Raw genomic sequence first — 18,459 nt, 5'->3', positions numbered from 1 at the left:
CCAGTGTACAGACCTGATTGAAGCTTTCAATATAAGGGAACAAGGGCCTCATTTCAGCTGCTGATCAGTTTAGATTCATGGCCACAAAGAAAAGGCTAGGTAAGATGGTTGTACCTCCTGATTATTATGAAAGGTTTCTACTTAAGAGTCTTTGTTTCCTTAAGATAGATTTCTCACCTGATGAACACTACTCAAAGTTCACAATCAGAGATCACACGTTTTCACACATTAATAGACTTTTATACCAACAATTCCCACAGCTCCCGAAACTTAATTCATTGAGGAAAACTTTTGGAAAGCATATGGCCTTGAAAACAAAGCAAACAGAAGGAAACTCAATTTAATAGAAAGTCCAGGTTCAAAGATCAACAGTTACAGGCACTTACACTTCACAGCACAAAAAGGAGTATGTTCAAGTAGAAAAAACACCAGGTATTGATATTATCTACAGAACTGTAGCTTATCTATCACTCTCCCATTCAATGAAAAGCCAAGAGTTGCACATCTCTGACTTCAGGATACTATCAACAACTAACACTGAAACATCACATTACCAAAGACTGCTTACGTCAGGGTAACTATCTCCCATTCATGTTCTCTGCCATCAAGAACTTGTTTGTGCAGATCCCAAAGCAAAATTTGGCAGAGAAATAAAATCAGAATTAAAACACCCTCAGAAATAAATTCATCTCCTTCCTCTAGAGCATGTTTCTTTTGCACAAAAGCAGATACTGAGTAACTACTGAAAACACACTTAGCAAACTACTGCATGTACAAGGAAAGAAGTTTAATTTAGCTAATATAGCAGTTACATGTTCAGCCTCCTCCTGCATTCAAAAGCCCAAGGGTCGTTTATTTCAGTTGCTCTTAAGCAATAACACAAGATCTGCAAATGCAGAATTTGCGTAGTAAGAATCTGTGCTACAATGTGTCTAAATGGGCAGTATTTTCCTCAGACTCCATCTGCCCAGCCTACTGTACCAGATTCTCAGCTGATTTAAACTGCTGCACTGGTAACATGGCCAATAAAAGCAGCATCAATATGGATGCTCCCAAATGCCTCTCCCCCAGTCAGTTTGTTAGTTGACATGGAGAATCAGAAAAAACACTGCAGTCTTGTGGCTTTGCCAAAAAGTTTGTTATTGAAAGGAGGGCTTCTGCTCTCTGGAGTATAAAAATCACAGTTGTTCTTGATGCTGGGACAAAGAGAGAGACATTCTCCCCTACAGTCATGCAGGAAGCAAAGGTTAAGTCCTCCTGGATGTGGCTTCCTCATTGCAGTAAACGAACATCAATATGCTGTTGCTAATCAGTGAAACTTAAAAGCTGGCCACCCCCCCTGACAAAATCTTTAATAGTTCTGTGAACACTGCATGTGTACCTCAGTTTCTTCCTTTTGCCTTATGCTGTTTGGAAAGGATGGATAATGGACTAAACACCTAGCTTGAGGTAAGTTTAATCTAAGTATGGTGTGTGGCAGACCATTAAGACATACGGTGGCCTTTCAACTTAGGAAAGATGTTATGGTCCGCACATGATCAATCAACCCATACTCCTTCCCCTTCTCTCCTGGTAAAAGTTAAAAAACATACATGTGAAGCATATCCTGCTTTTTAAGATGAAAACAAAAGGATGAATTTCAGCAGAAAAAATACTGCATGGTGGTCTCTTCTCTCAGAGCATTTGCAGAGTCCTAAAGACTCTGACCAATGCCACATACACCCTTTTACCACCAGATAGCCAATATGTGCTGGCCTGTCTTAGATGAGTCATTTAAAAATGATTCATCTAGCTGCAGTTCCCTGCTATGAACCTTGATTCTCCTTAAGTGTAAGGGAAACTCATTCAGAGTTGATTTATTACTTTCTGGTGGAGTCCTGAGAGAGTACTATGATAACATAACACCCAGCAGTGTCAAAGGAACCAGGCATGGCAGCAGAAGAGGATAATTTGCCTTTTAGCAAAAGCCACACCAGGCCATCTCTGTGAGGTGTTATTTAAAGAGGCTTTAAACCTAGAGATCTGATCAAGAGCTTGCAGAAAAAGTTAAATACTGCTCTTCATTGCTACACTTGGACTACATCTAGACACTAGACACTACAAATTCTTCCTGTGTAACATCTCTAAGATAGCAACTTGCAAGATCACATAGTCAAAATCCTCAATCAGCAGTCATCTGTGTCATAGAGACATACTCTTCCTTTTTGGATGCATGCAAAGACTCTTCCTCACCTGTCATAGACACATCACGCTTTTTCTCTACTTATTCTCACTTCTCTAGCAAAAAATGTGTGCTACCTGTTTTCACTTTCAGGGCCCATGCAAAGCCATCCTTTGCCTTGCCATCAACTGTTACATAAACATCCCATGTTATAAGCATTTCTTCAAATGTGTTAGCAGCCTGGGGGCCACATATGCACAGCAGGCCCAAGAAGTGAGCACCCTGCTCAGACAGAGCAGAGCTGGGATACTTCCACAGCCAACAGCACTGATTACTTCAGCTACTTTCGCTCTCCCAAAAGGTTGTGTACTGGGTTATGATCTTGAACATCTAGGGAGAAAGAATCAGCTCTATCTTTGCTGGGCAGCTCTCTAGCAGTACACCATTGAGGCCATTTCTGCCCAAAGCAGGGTTTCTGCCATGCAGAACTGCTTGTAAAATGTCTTCTGCCTTGTCTATAGCATTTCTGCAAGTTTTTCCTCCAGTGCAGTCATAAATCTCTCTGATTTTCCTCCCTGGATAACATGTCGATTGCTACGGCATTCTCACAGACTTGATCTTGCTGCTTTGAGTCTGCGGCCATGGACTACACAGTAACTTCAGCTTTAACTTCAATATAGCATACATACCCACTTACAAATATGCAACTCTTAGCTAACAACTCCAGTGAGACAAATATATTCAGCAATATTGTATTTTACTGCTGAGGAAAAAGGGGTCAACAGGGACGGCAAGGCATCTCTCAATCACAAACAATAACATTTAAAATAACATTCAGAAGTCAGGTTTAAAATTCTGAAATAAGTCAAACAACAACGAGGTTGAAGTGTTATTCTAGATAGCAAAGTGGAGAATTGCTCTCCATAATGATCTGCAATAATCAGATGATGCAAATCCCAGCACATGGCATCAGACCCAGGCAGCCAGTTCAGGGACTCTGGGCATCATCCTCTTCCTCCCCAGGCTGCATCCCCATCTGCTCTGAGTTGGCTATCAGCAGCAGCCTCTCCCTAGCACAGAACCATCTGAAACAAATGTTCACAAATGGTGTATATTTTTTTAGCATGTACATTTTCCTTTCAAAGTTGTTCAGGTTCCAGCCAGGGAAGCTGGCGTCAAATGCTGACAAATGAGGTCCTGGCAGATTATTAACTCTAGAACACCCCAGATGACTCAATGATGTGCATGCTGTGTACAACTCCCATGAAGTGTCAAGGAAAACTACTGATTCCTAATACAACCATTCGCAAGGATCAAATTAATTATAAAAAAGGCAAAACAAACCCAAACACCTAAATCTGGCAAATCAGAGTGTGTGTCAGCATTTGCTGTAACAACGCAAATGAGCAACTAGTATAAATGGCTTTTTTTCCTAAAGCTTGGGAGCCTGACATTCCTAGACAGGAAGCTGATCTTGATCTGAGTCAAGAGTTTTTGCTGTAGTCACTAATTTAACAGCAACAAGACACATCTGGCAAAAGGCAAAATAAATGCAAAAAAAAAAAAAATGCCTTAATTTTCAAACTAATCCAAAAATATCAATTTCTGCAACATTCATCTGCAGAACTTTCAAGCATTTGCTTTAACTTAATGAAGCTTTTGGAAAGAGTTTTACCATTCCTCATTCAAAAAGTAATTAAAATAATTTCAATTTTATTCATCCCTTAATTCTGAGGAGAAAGTCTAAAAGGGTCATCATCAATAGAAATAAAAGTAAATGTTAAATAGTCCTTTACCTAACTTAATCCATGCAGTCTGATCTCAATGCTGTATTTGCCAACATCTCTACAACACTTTAGTATGAGCAGTAGTCACAGACAGGGTCTGAAAGCTGGTTTTATTTCTGGCAAATCTGTGTTCCAATGCAGAAAATGTAGAGAACTCAAATGAAGAACAACTGCTACACTTGGCATGGATATGCTGTTCATGTTCTAATATTTCTGGTTTAGAGTTTTAACAGGTGTTTATATAGCTTTAGTAGATGTTAAAATAACAGCATAGCTTTCTAGCAGCCTAGACCCTCACACCACTCATAATACTGTCATCTAACATTCATTTTGTTATTGTGAGTAACAAGAGAAGGATTAGCCACTTTTTTCTTTTTCTTTTTTTTTTTTTTTTTAATTTGGAAAACCAGAAAAGCTTAATAACATACATTAAGTTCCTGGTGTGGAAACTGCTGCAGTAAAACTTAACAGTGGGAGAAGAATTCTGCAAGACTCAACAAGAGTGAATGATTGTGTCTGAAGTAGCTGTATAAATTCATCTTTGTATTTCATAGCAAGATAATGAATGAGGAACAAAGCACATTTGTCTGTTTCCCAACATAGCAAATTTCTCAGTGAGCAGTTGCATTACCAACAGCACTAGAAAATTACAAATTTCAAAATTAAATGCATCTTACCATCACTATATAACAGTGGATACTACAGCAGTGAAGACATTATCTCAGCTGTATTTGAATTACAGGTTTCACTGATATCCTATTCATTCTCAGCAATGAGCTGCACACATACCAAAATTTCTGACAAATGCCAATTCTTTCTCTTGCCTCACTGTTCAGCAGCTGCAAGCTAGTAGTTTAGGGGCACAGTAGTGTTTGCATTGCTTTTCCACTGAGCTGAGTCTAGAAGGGACTAGAAGGGACCACATTATGGTGTTTTACAGGATGAGCAGGAATCTCTGATTTGACTTCAAGAAGAGCTGAGAGATGATAGCTATGGTGGTGAAGGGAAGTATAGATAAGCATATCTGTGGCATGATGTTCTCTGGAGCTGTTACTACAGAAAGTGACAGAACAATGTAAAGTTGTTTTGGACACAGCAGTTGTCTGAGAGGAACACAACAGCCTAATTAACTGTATTTAAAATGTAGCTAGTCCAGGGATTTGAAAAGTCAAGTTAAATCTCACAGGACCCAGAAGGAAGGACTGTGCCAGGATTCACTAAATAACCTTCATGTTTTTCCACCAAGGTAAGAGGCCACTGCACAAGTGCTGCTAAGGCCTGTCTTCCACAGTTTGCTTCTCTAGCACAGGAACAGAATTTATACGTCTTTACAAGGTAGTCACTGCAGTCTCTGCAGTGTTCTCTCAACATGTTTCTCCACCACCCAAACAGTGGCAGGGCCACCCATTTGCTGGGGACATACGGGAGCAGCTATTGGTATAAGTATTTTTATAAAGCTGATAGTGGCACTGCTCTTATTCGGATGCATTTTGCTTCCACATCACATGGGGTGCTGGAATTTTTGTACATGTGTTGCATGCAAAAGCAGTTGCATGAATGTTCCCTTTGAGTAATTCGTCTGAATTCAGTGACTCACAGACAAAACAGAGACGCCTGCAAATTTTCTTTTGTTCAGAGACTGTGCCTCCTCTGAGCCACATTACACACAAAATGTATGTGGGGTAACCCAAAGTGAAGAGTGAGCATAAATCAGTTGCCTTTTTGTGAAGCTGTGTAAAAACTTTGCATTGTCACCACAGCCACCACACCTGGCAGGATTTAAGTAGTACAGCAGTTAAGATGAAGGAAAAAAGTAGAGGGATGACAGATTTTCTTGGCAGAGAACTCTGAATTTAGCACTATCAAGGCTCTCTCAGTGTTATTCTGGGATAGAGAGATAGAAGCTTCTTATGCTCATCAAATTCTGCTATTTCTTAGTACTATGCTTGGGCTGGTGCTTGCACATTGGTTAGACACTCTCGTGCCCCAGGACAACACAGCAGAACAGAGGATACTTGCCATGCAGAAATAGCTGCCTGCCACACAATCCCTTTTTTTCATCAACACTTTGCAAGAAAACATGTCACACTGGAGTTCCACACTGACATGAGACTGAGGTTTACTTTTCTACAATTTGTTTTGCCACATGTTCTTTCTGTGTACTCGTACAGTCTCAGCAATGCCTACAGCAAATAAAGCAACTAGATTGCACATCACTATACTGGGAGACACACGCTACCCAGTTTACTGCAGGTCACACTAATAAGGCACCTGATTCAGCACCCATGCAGAATTCCCTGAGGTTTTCACTTCTGCCTTATCAGCACCACAAAGCAGCTACCAATTTTGCTCAGCTTTTCATTCCTGCCAAAAAATGCAGGAAGAGAGTGTGTAGGCTTTTACAAATGGATTATGAACCTGAAGTAAAATGCTATTGCTTACCTGTGTGATTCCAGAAGATTCCAGCACACAATTAACCTCTCAGCAATTGCTGTATGCTGCCTTAAAAAGCCACAAGGAACATAACATCAGATCTTGAAAGGAAATGGTCAGGATTGACTGCCCCAAAAGAGCATATGCAAAAATCAACATACTGGAAAGCTGTACAATAAAACAAAACCACACATCATATATAATTTTGTGAGACTGTTAATGAGACTTGATATCCACACTGTGATACAGGAGAAAACTGACCTTTGTTTCAATGCTTCTAACATTTTCACATACAACTATTCTATTCATAAATGTCTGTAGGGTCCCACTGTATGCTATACAATCTGCTGCAGGAAAACATGGCTTTTGTTCTATCTTGCTTTTTGTATTGCCAAAACCTATGTTCTTTTCTGTACATTTAAAGAGCAGAACAAAGGTAACATTTACCAAAATAATGGAGGGATTGGTTTGTTGGCTGGTTTTCAATAAGTTACAGATTGTTTCCATTGCTTTAATCTTCAACCAAAATACAAAGAAATTACAATGAAGAATTCAATCAGGAAGAAAGAACAAACAAATGAAGATCCCGACCCTCTAATCCACCCATCTGGCTTTGTAACATGCTTCATTGTGTTACGCAGGACAGTATTCTGAATAGGTTTATTGATTTATTCTTGTCTTCAAATAGAATTACAATCTCAAAGAAATAAGTGGATAAGCAGGCTTCCCTTTAATTTCCCAAACATTTACAAACAAATCTGTCTATGCGCAGGAGAAATAAGCAGGGCATGTAAGAGTTCATCATATTTAGGTGAAAAGCAGACCTTTTAGTATTAGAGGTACTTGCATCTTTCACTTTACAACTGCCTGCAGACATTATTCTTTTCTGGCTATCATTGAGTTATCAGAGCTTTCTTTGCAGTCAGCACAAAGGAATGCCTAAAAGAGGAGGGTAGCAAAAATGTTACCACAAATGTTGTCAAACACTGGTGTACAATTACTGCCCAGACAGCAAACTAAGAAGCAAAGGGTGTTTGCCTTCTTCCCACCTTAAAATGAAACATTTTGGAAACAGTTTTAAAATTTCAATAACTATCACCACTTTAGAAGCCTTAGTGAAAAAGATTTCTCTCACAACATGTCTAATTGAAACAGTATTCCCATGGTGAAGTAGGGTAAAATGAGTATAGTATAAATTGGCAACAGCTCAGATTTGAGTCTCCTCTCAGAGATGTAATTTCATTGATTTCAACTAAATTACTTATGATTTGTGTTATAGTAAGAAAGAAAAAAGAGGGAAAGGAAGAGCTTTCATCTTGATTTTGTATCAGAGAAGTCAATAGCAGTTATTCTGTTGACTGCAGTGAGTGCCAGGTTGAACTCAGAGCCTGAGGAGCACAATCTTACAAAATCTAGTAAATTCTATTGCAGCTCCCTGGAGTGAAGACCCAGATGGACAGTTCCTGCTTTCCTCCCCATTTTTTTTTTTCACTGTCCACTGTTTGACCTGAAAACATTAATATCAAACGGCAATCCTAAAAAAGCAAAAAAATTATCTCAGAAATGCCTCTCCCACTGTGCACAGCAGAGTGAAAGTGCTCATGCATTTCCTTCAGCAGACACTCAGGCAGTATCATGTGGAACTTGATCCTGCAAACATCACACGCTAGTTTCGCTTTAATCACCCAGTAGGAAAGTAATTTCATGAGTGAGAGGAACTTGAGTAAGTACCAGTAATGAATCCTGGAATCCATGCAGTGAAAAGACTGAGAAGCAGAGACTTCAGATAACAGTGCCAGAAACAGTCATTATGGTTGTTCTCAAGAGTTTGTTCCCTTGCTAGAGCTTGTGCCTGGTCTTTATTTGGCTGCTTTCTATGAAAATGTTAAATCTTGCACTATTTACATGTATGAATATCAATTTGTTTTCTAAAAAACAGAGGGAAAAGCAGTATTTAAATAATCATAAAACAAATTGATTAACTCAGCCCACTGTGTTTTCTGGATTCTTAACAATTTGTTACAGCTAATGGTCCTTGCTTTCACCTCACACCATTAATTTTCAAAGTTATCATTAATCTCCAAGAAAGAGATTGAGCTTTGATCATTATTGCTTAATTACATGGAAAAATAGACAGATTGTTAATATTAAATTCTTTACAATAGGCCAGCTAAGTTATCTTCAGTTCTCAGCACGTTCTACAGCTGTCTTTTCATGTCAGGTAAGAATTAATAAAATTGTTAATTTAAACAAAGATTTTTACTTTTACTAGTGAGATAGAAAATCTTTATTTGAGTTTATGAACACTCATATTTTACTACCCAAGTCCTATTGTATTTTGTTTACCATATGTGAGCCCCCAAGGTAAAGCAATTGCAAGCTTTACCTTGACATTTCTATGTAAATTTCTTGAAGTTAAGCATGGAAAGCTCATAAGACAGGTTCTGTCTTTCAGAGAAATGGGAGAATGTTCTTCTAAAGACTAGAAGGATAAAGTTAAGATCAAAGTCATTAGAATAAAGGTGGACTTAAATATGTAAAGTCAGAGAAGTCTGACTTCTCAGAGAAGTAGGGAACTTTTTATTCCTTGCCACATCTATTTGGTAATCTCAGCTACCCCCTCAGATTTCAGCTTTCAACAAGCCTTCAGTGAACAGCTTGGTGAAAGCATCCTATTTTTCCTGACTCTTCACAACTAGTCATTGAAACACTGAGAGGCAAACAACTTCTGAATGAAGAGAAGAAAAAGGCAGTTTTGTCATATACTTGACAACCAAAGCACATCAAATTTCTTTTGGGTGTAGTACCTGACAAGCTCTTCTTTTGCTCCTTTATCACCTTGAGGAGTGAAGAAGTGAGGCTTAGATAACTCAAAATCTAGCTATATTTAAACAGTTCTCCTGTCTAAGTGCATGGAGGGCTAAAGGAAGGAGTAAATAGAACATCTTCATCTGCAACTTTAATTCAGGTGGGTTTCTTCTACAGTGTTAGTAGAAAGGCTCCCATTCAAGACAGTCTTTCATATAAGGGAAGGAAAAGAGGAGGGCATTAAAACACAGCTCCCCTCCCACAAGAGTCTGAATATTTTTTTACAAAATTCATACTTTTCCACCCTTTGTGTTGTACATATAATCTGAATCAGAAATGTGGACTGAAAATGATTTCTGGATACTCCATCACTGATGCAGGATCAAGCTGACATCAGCAGATGCTCATCTAACGTGCTCCTAAAAACCCCTAAGGGTTCATACAACTTCCACAGATACCTTTCACCCTTTCAAATGTACCATTAAAATTAGGGCATTTGCCTGTTTTTTGACTGAAACAAATTAAATAGCATCACCAGTTCAATGCATTGCTCCTTAGCTTCTCAGTGACAGAAATTATTCCATTTCCAGCAACTGCTTACATATCATTAAACATAACCCCTGCCCCCTCTGCCAGGTCTCTTTAGCAGAAACAAACCACATTCCTTCTGCCTTCCTTCATAGGCCGTGTTCGCTAGATGTATTTCCCAGCTGTCGTTACATTTGCACCATCTTTCAATATGTCAAGATCAATTTGTCAGCCCTAGTGAAGCGTGAATGTCCTACTGAGGCATGAACATGCTGACCAACAGATTGTTTCTTTGGCCATTGATCTTTTAAGAGAAGCAACAACATTTTCCCCAAAGCCAGGCAGTGTTTATATCCAAGTGGCTGACCCAACAATTCTTTTCAACAAATAATAATACATTATTACTTTATTATACGTTAATTCTTGTTTTCAAAATAAGATAGAATGTGGAATACTAATGAAAGCTTTGTAGTAGAAGATGACAAAGTATGATTAGAGATGATTCTCCCTCTAATGAAAACATTCCTCTTATTTTTTTGAGGTTTCTTTCTTGAAATGGGGAGAAAATGCTCTTTCCTGTTATTACTTTCTGTTGTCATCTCATGCACACTTTCCTCCCTCTCATTATCCAAAAGCACATTCCCTTATTATTCTGCTTTAATTTCCTTCAGAGGATAAAAGATGACAACAGTTTGTGTCCATTTGCAAACAGAGAACAAATACTACGTCAATCCAGAACTCAGCCAATTTAATTCAGCTCAGGAACATGGGAGATTTGAAGTGAACAATTTTTGTGACACAAAGAGTAATGAAAAGTCGACAACATGAAATGGAATTCTTTTACTATTACAACCAAGTCTGACAAGTTTTTGGGCCAAATCCCCTGATCTAGATGACTTTTATAGGCAAAACCCTAAATCCTTGTCACTGAGAAAGAAAGGGTATACCTCATCTTCAAACAAGTTCTTTAGCAGAAACAACCAACATGATGGTCAGGAATTCTTTGGCAATATCTCTAAGCCCAACCCCACCCACTGGCTATTACTGTATAATTTTTAAGTTGTTAATGTATTGCAATAAAATTCAAAATATAAATGTTTACACACCATCACATATTACAATATACCACATATAGCAAGGAAACAATTCATTAGGTGATAGCATATAAAGCAAAGGGCCTCAAGGGAAACCCAAAAGCCCAGTGAGATCATATTGATAGATCAGTATTTCAGGAGGAAGAGTGGGAAATTTCCTCTCTCCTTCAAGCTTACTCTTTTATCATACCAAAATAGCTGGCACTAAAACCACTTTTATACCAAGGACAAAAAAATTATATCAGATTCACACATCTGCTTATGAGCAGATCTGTAATTAATAATTCTCCCCCATATCTCCAGTGCTGGATGTTCCTTTCTTTTCTTCCTTTATCACATTGTCTTGCCCCTCCCAATTCTGTGTGTGACCACAAAATACTGACTCTTTCAAAAGCATCTTTATGATCCTATGTACTGTACTTCTACTGCCTGAAATGCCTTCCTTGTTTTCCTCTCTTTTTTCTCTCTCTCATGCTCTCCCTCTCTCTTTTAATCTCAGTTGAACAAATCTCTTTTGCCTTTTACTTCTAGTAACTAAGAGCCAAAGCAGAAAGGGATTAACTCACCATAGGATGTCTTTAACTCTGTGAAGCACTGGGGGTAGAGTCAGTGCCTGAGAAAGTTGACAGGTATTAAAGCCCTGGTACTGCAAGCAGGCATGTGATTTTATCTTTGAACAGAATTAAAGAGATATTTGAGCTCTGACAAGATTGGGGAGTTCAGCTATCTCACCTTGGGGAGGAGGGGGAATAACTACAAGCGCAAAGTACAAAAATGCAACATGGCAATATAGCGTGACTTAGAAATATTTTTTTAGTATATCCACATTGCTAACCAAAAAGCATTAAAACAAGGAAAAGTTACAGGACACCCTGAGGCCAAGAATAACTTAGTACCATACTACTCCATCACCCAGTTTGTTCATGCTTTTAGTTTGGGATTTGGTTTTTTTAGTTTGTTTGTTTGGGCTTTTTTATGTGTGTGTTTATTCAGATCACCTCCTAGGTGTTCAAGGTGCTTACATCAATGCCATTGATAGTAGAGTCTGCATGCCATAGTCCATAAGGATTAGCTGATTTAATTTCCAAACCTCACTACTCTTCCAAAGAAGATATTTATCAGTTCTTAGGGGTGCTAAATTTAAATGGCAGAATTTGCTCTCAAATTATTCTAAAATAACCAGTTCTTTCTCCCGGTTAAAAACACTCACTTCTAATGACTATGTTTTGACTATTCACAGTCAGAGACTGTGAATATAGTTTATAAGACAAAGAGGAGAGCCAGATGGAGGTAAGATGACTCAGTTTCAAACTCACCTCTGTTACAAAAACCTTGATGATGCTTATAGGCAGGAACTCCACTGCCAGGGATTTACAGGCCTTTGCTGAATCTCTGCTACCCATTCCTCCACTCTGCTATTTGCTCCATTAGCCTGCTACCCTCTGTTAGCCCTCAGTCCTCAGCTGACAGAGAGAGACAGGGTTTCCAGTTCAGGTCTCAGCAAAGGTGTGTGGCTGCAGAATGAGAGCTGGCATGCTGGGAAGGGGGAGGCACATCACAGTTTAAACCCCAAAGTATACTCCTGAATTTTACAATCAACTAGTTTCAAATGTTATATGCACATATTAAATGCCACAGCAGACTTGTACATTGCTGTCTGCCCATTTGTCCCTGTTCCAAATATATTTCACTGCAGTATTTGTTTCATGCTGCCACTAAGAACATACATCAGCTTTCTTGCTGCTCTTCTGTCTCAAGTACAAGGGCAAAGCTAACTCTCTCCATTAGGTCAACATGGCATGACTGTCCCCAGATTCCTCAAGCCCCCGTCCCTTCACAAATCTCTAATTATGCACAAATCCTGGTGTAATTCTCCTTTACTCTATGCTCAGCAATAGTAGTAAATTATTATTATTCTTCAGCAACAGTTGCCTAGAAAGGACTAAATCTCTTTATTTTTTTTTTTTTTTACCTGGGATAAAGCAGCTATGTGGTAAAAATAACAAGCACAAGCATTTCCCCTTGTTAAAAGGAGTCTGAGAAGACCTCAAATGGAGAAGTAACACCTACATTTGCAGAGGCAGTTACAGGGGACAACAACCAGAAAACCGCCTTGTTTCAGCAATGCCAGTCCTCAGCATCTGCTTTACTCCCTAAAGACCACTACAAAAAATGGGGGGGGGGGAAATCCCCAGAGCCCGATTTTTCATCCTGTTTATTTTTGTCATTTACTTGCTAAATTAGTCCCTTTTTCTTGATCCTTTCATGATTGCTGTGTGAAGTGCAAGAACTTACATTTATTCAGGTGATGCACAAGGAGCCAAATAGCTGCACCTTTTGCAGACGGCAAACCCAACAAGCAGTAAAACCACAGGGGCAAAAATCAAGCCTTTTTTTTTTTTTCCCCTAGAAAATGGTAAATTCCTTTTCCACTAGAATGGTACTTCATACAACCCTAGACATCCTCAGGGAAGATCTTTCTTTGCCTTCTGGATCCTTGCCAGATTGCAGGCATTATAGCAGAAAGAAAGAGCACAAAGCAAAAGCACTTGTGATAATAGTTAGCAGGAAAAAAATAGGGTTTTTGACACTATGCTCTAATCTTGCCTGAAGAGCAGCAGGGCCTTGTAAGCTACAGCGAGGCCAGTCTGCACAGACACAACGCTATGCTCATGGTATTACCACTGCACAACCCAGACCACCACAGTTGTAAAGTCAGACCACCCCAGGCACAGCTTAGAGTAACAACATATTGACCCGCCTGGAGTTTCCTTCCTCTATTTACTTGCCCCATTTTGTACATCTTGCACAACTCCTATAGACAAAGCTAAATGTAGCTGTAAGTAATTGAATTCTTTAGCTTCCCCTTCCAGTGAAAAATCTGTGGTGAAAATGGAACTAAGGAAATAACAGCATCTGCAACAAAGTGTTTTGACATTTTGGAGAGAATTCTTTTCATGGGGCTAGCTACAAAATAGATCAAAAGTATATGCTTAGTTTTCCTCCCAACAACATAAAACCCATTATACTAAATCATTCCCCATGGAAAGATTTCAATATATATGAAACTGTCAAAAATGTCCATTATACACATAAAGGGTACTATGTTATGTACAAAAAAAAAAAAGAAAGTAATATAAAACCTAATGACAAATGGAAAAGATAAATGAACATCTACCAAAGGCTGGACAATTCCTAAATGGCAAAGGGTCAGAAAAAAAAATCACAGGTTATATTGTAAAGTATTTCTATTATCTTTGTGACTGAGTAGAGCACAAGGAGTGCTATCAATAAATGCCCATGTATGTTTTATTGTTTGGCTCACTACAGCCTATTTCAATTTTCACTGACATGTTGAAGAAAAACCAAACCAACCAAAATCCCCCAAAAGCAGGCCTGCCAACTATACAGAAAGAGACTACTAAACACACTATTCTATACTTTGACTTTAAAAACCCCTCTGAGTTGTATATGCACAGAAGTACCACTACCTTACTACCTTCCTTCACAAGCTAATAGAGAGACATCAAGGAAACATAAACCATATGCTAAGATAAGTGCATGCTGGAATATTAGTCATGACTTTGTATTTCTTTTTAGAATTGCTTTAAAATATTCATGTCAGATAATCTTAAAACATCCTGAATTTTAAAGAAGTTGAAAGTAAAAACAACTGATCCTGGAAAATAAATTCCCCATTTCCAAGTATAAGCCTGGATCCACAGGGTTTGTATTCCTCTGATAGCTCCAGTGGTCGCAGGCTGATACATTTGCATTGGCTAAAATAGTTACTGGTGCTGAACAAGCATCAGTATAAGATAGCTCACGGTGTATTCTGATCCTTATGCTCCCTTTTCTCCAGCTTAATTCATCTTACCTGAAATAACGTTTATTACAGGGGTCAAAACAAGCCTTTGAACTTTAGACTCAAAACGTTTTCCAAATTTCAGCCTGTAACATTTCTCAAGGCTTCTGAAACCTCTTACATAAAACAATACAAGAATCACCTGTGCTTATGGGTCTCTTACCCTGATATGAATCAGCATTATAAAACACTGACATTGTAATCTCTAAAATGGACATAGCACACACAGACAACCACTCTGAAAGTCCTTGCTGCAAGTCCCAAAGTAATTGCTTGGTCCAAACCTTGAAATCTTTTATTGTTTTGTTTCCTGAATACATTTAACAAACTCAATGGCATGCTATTAACATAGCTCTTTGTTACTTATGTCAGCAGCTTTTCTTCATGCCCATTTGTTACTAAACAGGACTGAAAGCAGGAGTATCAAACCATCTCGAGTCAGCACTGGACTCTAAACCAGTAAAAATGGTGAATTTACTTCCCTATTCATTCTGAGATACAGTCTCCTCTGAAATGTTCTTCCCATAGACTTCAGTAGCTACCAACTGGTTAAGACAGTATATTCTCACATGTGCCCAGTCTCCAATTTTTAGATTGCAGTTGTAGCATAGGTATTACTACCACTAATATCCATAAGCAGTTAAGAAAACAAATCTTTATGGAAAAAGCTACAGGGATTAAAAGGAATTACAGATTTTTTGACTATCCAAAACACTAGAGGAAACTACACTCTTTAACAACTTTACCATAGAAATTCTGAACTACTGTGTGGAAAACACTTGCTTTTGATGCCATTCTGTAAATTAAGAGTCATTTCTACACCACTTATCAGCTGCAATACTTCCTCACTCTGACTTAGCAGGGCTCCATGAAGTAGCAGTTAAATACAGTGCCTCATAAGAGCTAAGGAAAATGCAGACCTGTACATGCAAGTGGTTCCAGTTAATCTTCCAGCTGTGTGACAGAAGAGGTACATTCTCTCCAATACAACAGTCAAGGCTGTGGCCAAGATAGCAACGTGTGAGGCAAGTCTTCAATTCTCACATCTACAACAGACATTACTTGCAGCCTTGGGCTAATTTTCCCCCCCTCCTCCTGTGAAATGGGAAGACCAGCCCTTCCTTCCTGCCATTTCCACTCCCTTTTTGCATTGTGACACTGCACAGTTGAAGAGTTTTCTACAGAAAGAAGTCTCTCACTGAGGTAATGATATGCAGCTAACATGTTACACTGCTTAGGATTCCCTTGTGTCTTGGTGTATATGTACACCAAGTCAAGAGGGCTCTGGGAGAGCTTGCTTGGTCCCCAGAAGCAACGTAAGTGTACTAATAAAGCATGAGAAGCTGAGATACCTCTTGCCAATACTATATTTTGCCATACTGATACATCACTTGGAACACCATCAGTCTGCTGCCCATCATGGTTAGGGCAAATGATAATCCTACCACATTTAGTACAATATGTCTACAATTGCTACATCACCACTACTGAAAGGAAAATATAATTTGGCTGGTGTACACAAAAGAGTCTTGAACCTGCAATGTCAGGCAGTCAGTGCGACACAACTGTACCTACAGCATTGTCAAAAAGTGCACAGCAGGATTAGACTAAAATGCATTTAAAAAATCAGTAGTTGCAAGCAGGTTTTAGAGTCAATGTGCACACTAGCAATTCCCCTGGTGCTCCTCTCTGCCTGCAAAGTCAGCATAACAATACATGTGGGAAAGCATTACTTCTACAAAGGAAAATCACCATCTTTTTTTTGTTTTAATTCATGAAACACAAATAAAAATAGAGTCCCATGAGAGACCAGGAAAGTCTACATTACAATAGCTTAATAATAATTATTATTATTATAATTTATAATTAATTATAATAATGCTTATTATTATTTTAAAAATGCACAAAAAGGGAGAAAGGTTTGATCCTGCAAAGTTAAAAGCATTCTACCCTTGAATTAACAAAGCATTTCTGTCTTTACTCTGTCTTTAAGTTCATGAATATTCCTCACAGAACTCAGCTTAGAGGTAAATACATGCTTAAGTGCTGTGCTGGGTGAGAAACAGCAGTTTGAGCTCTGCAGAATCAAGGATTATGTTTAAATCTTCAGTGGCTGATTTTGTGCTAGTGCTTACCTGAATGTCTTATTGTTTCATTCATTTCTGATACATTAGAAATGCATATAGTTATATTGAAGACTAAATACATGCTCCTATGTATCACAATTGCAGACTTCATGATAAAGGAGAAGAAGGCTTTTACAAGGCTTGGAACTACTCATTTCTTGACCTTATTTCTAGTATTATAAGCTGAAAACTTTTTGCCACTGGCAGAATCAGTGCACATTCTCTGTATAATTTCAGTTTTCTAGCAAAAGACTTTTATAAAGGAGTAAAAATTATTCTGTTTCTAAACATTAGAGATAGTCAACTTGCATGCTAATTCCTTTTCCTACTTTCATTTTGGTTTGCACTGAACTGATACTGAAGCTATAGTGTGCCCACAAACCATCTAATTTCCATAGAAGATACCCATGCCCTGGATACACATGTAAAAAGAAACTGAAGTAGATGTTTTCCTCTGCACAATGAGGATGAAATCACATGGTTCTTTGATAGCTACACAGCTGAAGCACACTTTCATCTCAGAAGAAAGTATTCAGTAGCAAACAGAGCTACCAATGCTAGCATTCTAGCTACTTACTACTGCACAGAAAAATAAGCCAAATACAAGCAGAGAAAAATGCCACAACTGATAAACCAGTTACAGTTGATAAATCACATGAACAAAGATAAGCAAAGGCAACAGTAATGTCATTACTACTCTGACATTGCCCTTGTATTGTCTGTACATACTCACTTTTAATACACAGTTTCTTTCTGAAGAAAACTTCAGTCTTCACTGATGGCTGATTGAAGAAAAGCAAAAGGAGACTTAGACTCATGCTATTTTACCTTAATATTAAATAAATATTCAGGCAACAGGAAAGCTACCTTACAACCATGTTATCAGCCTCCCAGACTTGAATTCCTTTATTGTAGCTGAACATAGTAGGTTGCGTATTTTTGTTTGGTTGGGGTTTTTTATATATGTGGACTTATAAGAAACCTGCAACTAGTTAACTTATTATAAAGGTTCTCAATGCCTGTAAGGAAAAGACTTACAAGAATGAAAAGAGTGAGAAAATGCAATGCACATAGGGTCAAGTTTGAGCCTTGAGGTGCTTAATGCATATGAAAAGAATATTTGCGAAGAAAACTGAATTTATATTCTAATTTTTCAGTGTTACAAGGAATGAAACAGGAATGCACTCAAACAGTGACCACCTTGTTAAAAATGCAAACTTGTCACACATTGCAAGTTGAATAAATTACTGAATGTGTGGCTGGTGCCACACACTGCTCTTATCCCCATGATTTGAATAAAGATTCAACCAAAGGCCCAGACCTGTGAAGTCGGCAAAAATGCCATGCAGAATTCCATAAACTACATGCACGTACACTTAGAGAAGATGCCAAAGTCAACCTGCATAGATACCTGAAAACACTAAAGGTCTGGAAAAGTTAGCCTTTTTAACTTATATTATTCTACAATGTTTTAATTCCCAAGCAAAATAGTTGTTCCAATATCCTTGTAGCCTATTTTCCATGAGCAGTGCCTGTAGAGTCAAAGATGCCTCACTCTTTGATGGGATTGTAAGTTTTGCTGATAAACACAAAAGCAGAAATACAATATATTCTGAATTCTGTAAGGTTTTTAAAGTTCTAAAGTATATAGTTAATG

This window comes from Melopsittacus undulatus, chromosome 4 (genome assembly GCF_012275295.1).
Source record: "Melopsittacus undulatus isolate bMelUnd1 chromosome 4, bMelUnd1.mat.Z, whole genome shotgun sequence".
Classification (NCBI taxonomy): Eukaryota; Metazoa; Chordata; class Aves; order Psittaciformes; family Psittaculidae; genus Melopsittacus; species Melopsittacus undulatus.
This window is presented reverse-complemented; position numbering follows the sequence as displayed.